At 38.2% G+C, this 5,278-nt stretch overlaps 1 non-coding gene across 1 annotated transcript; it reads right to left on the reverse strand.

Moving 5' to 3' along the window:
• Positions 1 to 1,687: 1,687 nt before the first annotated feature.
• LOC111725092 lies at positions 1,688 to 1,789 on the reverse strand. The gene has a single exon (XR_002773240.1). It is a non-coding gene; the product is annotated as a small nucleolar RNA U13 (small nucleolar RNA).
• Positions 1,790 to 5,278: the final 3,489 nt, after the last annotated feature.

Here is a 5,278-nt window from a genome sequence, read left to right on the forward strand (position 1 = left end):
CAGGGCTCCTCTTAGATACCAGGTCATGACAATTCAAGGCTTCAAGTCTCAGTTTACTCATCTAGAAAAAGGGAATAATAATACTACCTACCCTACAGAGTTGTTATAAAGATTGAAAACATCTGTTTTCTGTTGCTTATAACAGAATACCTGAAACTGGGTAATTTATAAAGGAAAGACATTTATTTCTTACAGCTACGGAGGCTGAGAAGCCCAAAGTTGAGAAGTTACATCTGGTGAGGGCCTTTTTGCTAGTGGGATTTTGTGCAGATTTCTGAATTAGCATAGGGAGTTGCATGGCAAGTGGGCCGAGCATGCCAGCTCAGGTCTCTCTTTATAAAGCCACCAATCCCATTCCCATGGGTTAACCATGGAAATCCATTAATCCATTAATGGTCTAATACATACATGAGGGCAGACCCCTCAAAACCTAACTACCTCTTAGAGACCCACCACTTGATACTGCCACACTGGGGATTGAATTTCAACATGAGCTTTGGAGGGAACAAATATTCAATCATAGCAACAAGGTTGGTAAAGGCTCTTGCACAGAGTTGACTCCGAGTTGAAGCTTTATATTTTTCCTTATGCAAAGTGCCACAAAGACAAGATTAGTGACTATAGCACATATCAAAAGTAATAACATGGTCCCAACTCTTACACCAATTATCCTATTCTGTGAAAATACTTCAATAATAAAGCACAAAAACTTCTTAATGCTTGAAAAGTGTTTATCACAGTAATACATTAAAAAAAGCAAGAAACAGCAGTAACCTGAATAGCCAACAATAAGGGAATGATCACATAAACTGTATATATACTTTTTATTATGAAAGTCCCCCTTCTCAATTCATATATATCTTACAAAACTTGTAATATTTTTAAATATCATTTTACAATTTTGCATTCTTTTTATTTTAAGAAATACATATAATGCTTATTATGTCCCAGCCATTGTTATAAGTACCTCAAAAATACTAAAAATATTACATTTATAAATATTTTGTCATTAGTATATGTTTTACAAATTTTATGTAAAATATTTTACTTTTAAAGAAAATAGTATTTGTATTGCATAAAAAAATGTCAGGCCTGGTGGTTCAAGCCTATAATCCTGGCATTCTGGGAGGTTAAGGCTGGTGGATTCCTTGACCTCAGGAGTTTGAAACCAGCCTGAGCAAGAGTAAGACCACATCTCTACCAAAAATAGAAAAATTAGCTGTGCATGATGGCAGGCACCTGTAGATCCAGGTACTCAGGAGACTGAGGCAGGAGAATCGCTTGAGCCCAAAAGTTTGAGGTTGCTGTGACCTATAATGACACCACAGCACTCTATGTGGGTGACAACTCTGTCTCAAAAAAATAAAAAAGGATTGTATAAAAACGATTAATTTAATTGTCAACAATATCCACACTACTAAGACAAATTTGACTTCCTATTTAACATGTGACATATACTTTAAATTAATTACAGAAGAAAAATTATAATTTGTGATTTAAAATTTGAAATTCAATAGTTTATTGTATGTAATGTAGAGATCAAATCCATATTCAATATAGATTAAAAGTAACTTACATGCTATGGCATTAATATGGACAAAACCTGTTTTCATTGCCTCATGTTCAGAATTCTTGTATTTTAGCTTAACCTATCTTTTTCTTTGAATCTAAAAGAAATTGTTTTTCACATCCAATGAGTAATGTGCCAATGTTATAACAAGGTTTGAAGGAGACACATCTCACATATTAGTGTGAAAGTCCAATCATCATGTTTATGATCTCAACTGTTTTATTTTTTATAAGTTTTCTATTTTGTTCCAAAATGAAGACATGAGAAATTTCAAGCTGTCATTTGCAAACACTTGTTTACAAATACATTTGGGAAAGGAATTCAACTATAGATCATCATTATTCCCAGTAAGTAAATTGCTTCTTTTTCTTTTTTTTTTTTTTTTAGACAGAGTCTCATTATGTTGCCCTCAGTAGAGTGCTGTGTTGTCACAGCTCACAGCAACCTCAAACTCTTGGGCTTACGCAATTCTCTTGCCTTAGCCTCCCAAGTAGCTGGGGCTACAGGCGCCCACCACAATATCCGGCTATTTTGTTGTTGTTGTTGTTTGACAATGTGTTGAACCTGGGCCGGTTTGAACCTGTCTGCCTTGATGAATGTGGCTGGTACCCTAACCACTGATCTACAGGCACTGAGCCATGAATTGCTTCTTTTAATAGTTTGAATGAGTTCCCCAAATTTTATGTGTTAGAAATTTAATACCCAGATGTATATGCTGATGACATTTGGAGGTTTTTTTTAATGAGGTAATTAGAATTAGAGAAGATCGTGAAGTGGGGCTCCCATGATGAGATTAGCATTTATAAGGAAAGAGAGAGACCTGAGCTAGCAGCTTGCTCTGTCTCAGCATATGATGCCTCCCACCATATCACGATGCAGCAGGAAAGCCTCCACCAAATGTACGTGCGATGCTCTTGCACTTCTCAGGCGCCAGAATCATGAGTTAAATAAAACACTTTATAAATTATCCAGTCTGTGGCATTCAGTTATAGCAACAACAAAAAAATTAAGATATATACTCCTCCCCATTCTTAAAATGGATTTTCAAGCATCAGACATGTTTCGATGTTTTCTATTAGGATTGTAAAGTAAATAGAACATATATCTGGCAAAGAAATTTTTTAGAATTATAATTTTTATGGTTGTACATATAACAAAATTTACTAGAAGTGACAGTACATTCTTGACATTGTACAATTATCAATGCTATCTAGTTCTCATCATCACCCAACACAACCCCTGTGTCCACTAAGCAGTAGTTCCTAAATTTCCCCTCCCTCACATTCTGACAACCATTTATCAGCTTTCTGTCTCTATAGATGGGCCTATTCTGGGTATTTCATGTAAAGGAGCCATACGTGTGTCCTGTTGTGTCTGACTTATTTCACTTAGCATAATGGTTTTAAAATTCATCTATATTGTAATATGTTAAAATTTTAATTCTTCTCATTAACTTTATCATTATTATTATTTTTTGAGACAGAGTTTCACTATGTTGCCCTCAGTAGAGTGCTGTGGCGTCACAGCTCACAGTGACCTCAAACTCTTGGCCTTAAGTGATTCTCTCACCTCAGGCACCTGCCACAATACCCAGCTATTTTTTGGTTGTAGTTGTCATTATCGTTTGGCAGGCCCAGGCTAGGTTTGAACCCACCAGCTCTGGTGTATGTGGCTGGCACCCCTAGTTGCTGAGCTACAGGTGCCAAGCTAACTTATTATGTTTTGTTTTATTTATTTATTGAGACATAGTCTCACTGTGTTGCCTTTGGTAGAGTGCCATGGTCTCATATCTCACAGCAACCTCAAATTCTTGGGCTTCAGCAATCCTCTTGCCTCCGCCTCCCCAGTGGCTGGGACTACAGGCGAGTGCCCCCACGCCCAGCTGGTTTTTCTATTTTTAGTAGAGATGGAGTCTCCATCTTGGTCAGGCTGGTCTCAAACTCCTGAGCTCAGGCAATCCACCTAAAGCACCAGGATTACAAGTGTGAGCCACTGTGCCTAGCCACTTGTTACATTTTAATAACGATGTTCCTTATGCTTTCTGTTTTTAGCCTGTAATCCATTGTAAGTGTAGATTGAATAATCCAATAAAAATAAAGATAGTCAATAGCCATCCAGTGTATTCCTTAGGACTTAGTGCCCAGTGTTGTGCTGAGTTAGTATAGCCTGGCACGGTCAGCTTTAAATGAAAATGGCTTTCAATTAATAATTGAGCTACTTATTACTTTTTGAAATGAAAACAAATGATCCTCCAGAGGCTCCTGGGACCCCCCCTCAACAAGGTGGACTGTTTTGTAGCCATTAAAAATGATAATCCTGAAAACAACTCCTCATGTGAGAAACGGTCACGGTCTAATGCCGCAGTGGAAAGCATGATACGGGGACATAAGTATGCTATGGAAATTGGAGGACGACCATTTAAAACGATGTAAAAACACTTCTAACTAAAAAGACAGAAAAGGAATGTACAAAATAATAATAACATGCTGGATGGTAGAACTATGGATGTATATTTTTTTCACAAACTTTCCAAATGTGCTTATATTACTGCATATGTGCTTATATTACTTTCATAGGGTAAACAATGGTCCCGGACTTTTAGCAGCTTTCTGCTCAAGTCAACCTTGACTCAGACCATCATAAAGTACATGCAGACCCACATGAACTCTATGGATAGAAATCTGGAGGTAAAATGATTGGAAAATTACACAGAAACTTCTTTGTAACATTCACTTTGGAACGCCTTTTAATGAGGCCCTTTTCATACTTCATTAGTCCCCCTTGGATGGCATTTATTAGACTAAATTCTGCTTACTACATATGTCTTTATTTTATTGTATTTTTTTTTACTACATATGTCTTTAAACAAAAATGCAGTGCCTGCATTCAATGTCCTAGGCCACCTATTTTTTTTTTTTTTTGTGAGACAGGAGCCTCAAACTGTCCCCCTGGGTAGAGTGCCATGGCATCACAGCTCACAGCAACCTCTAACTCCTGGGCTCAAGCAAGTCTCTTGCCTCGGCCTCCAGAGTAGCTGGGACCACAGGTGCCCAGCACAATACTCAGCTATTTTTTGGTTGCAGCTGTAATTGTTGTTTGGTGGGCCCAGGCTGGATTTGAACCCGCCACCTTGGGTGTACGTGGCTGGCGCCTTAACCACTTGAGCCACAGGCGCAGAGCCTAGGCCACCTATTTTAATGAGATGAGACAAACATTGGCTTATTTGGGAGGCCTAAGTTCTAACCTTAGCTGTGTGGCCTCAGGCAAGTCAAACTTCCTCTCTGAGCTTTTTTCTTTCTCATCTGCAGGATGTATTGACTTCCATAGAGCTCTAAGTGAGAAGGAAAGAAGCTCTTGAATAATCTCTGTATTTTTCATAAATAAGGATACTCAGAAAGGTGTCCAACTCCTAGTGAAGTAGAAAAGGCCAGAAAGCAGAAAAGAGAAGTGTGATCAAAAAGAGCACACATAAAAATAAGCAAAGCAGGAGCGAGAGAACACTGGAGGATAAGTCTCAAGAGACTTAAATTCTACTCCTAGCTCTGCCACCTGCCACTGGTGATCCTGAGTTAGTCATTTCTCTTTTCTAGGGCTCAGTTTCTTCCTCTGTGAAATGAGGTGATGGGTCTTAGGCCCTTCCTGGTTACAAATTCTATTAATATGTGATTCTACATCACAGCATGAGGGTTGCCTGTTAGAGCCTCACTT

Source organism: Otolemur garnettii, unplaced genomic scaffold, assembly GCF_000181295.1.
Source record: "Otolemur garnettii isolate 467f Iridium unplaced genomic scaffold, OtoGar3 scaffold00031, whole genome shotgun sequence".
Taxonomy (NCBI): Eukaryota; Metazoa; Chordata; class Mammalia; order Primates; family Galagidae; genus Otolemur; species Otolemur garnettii.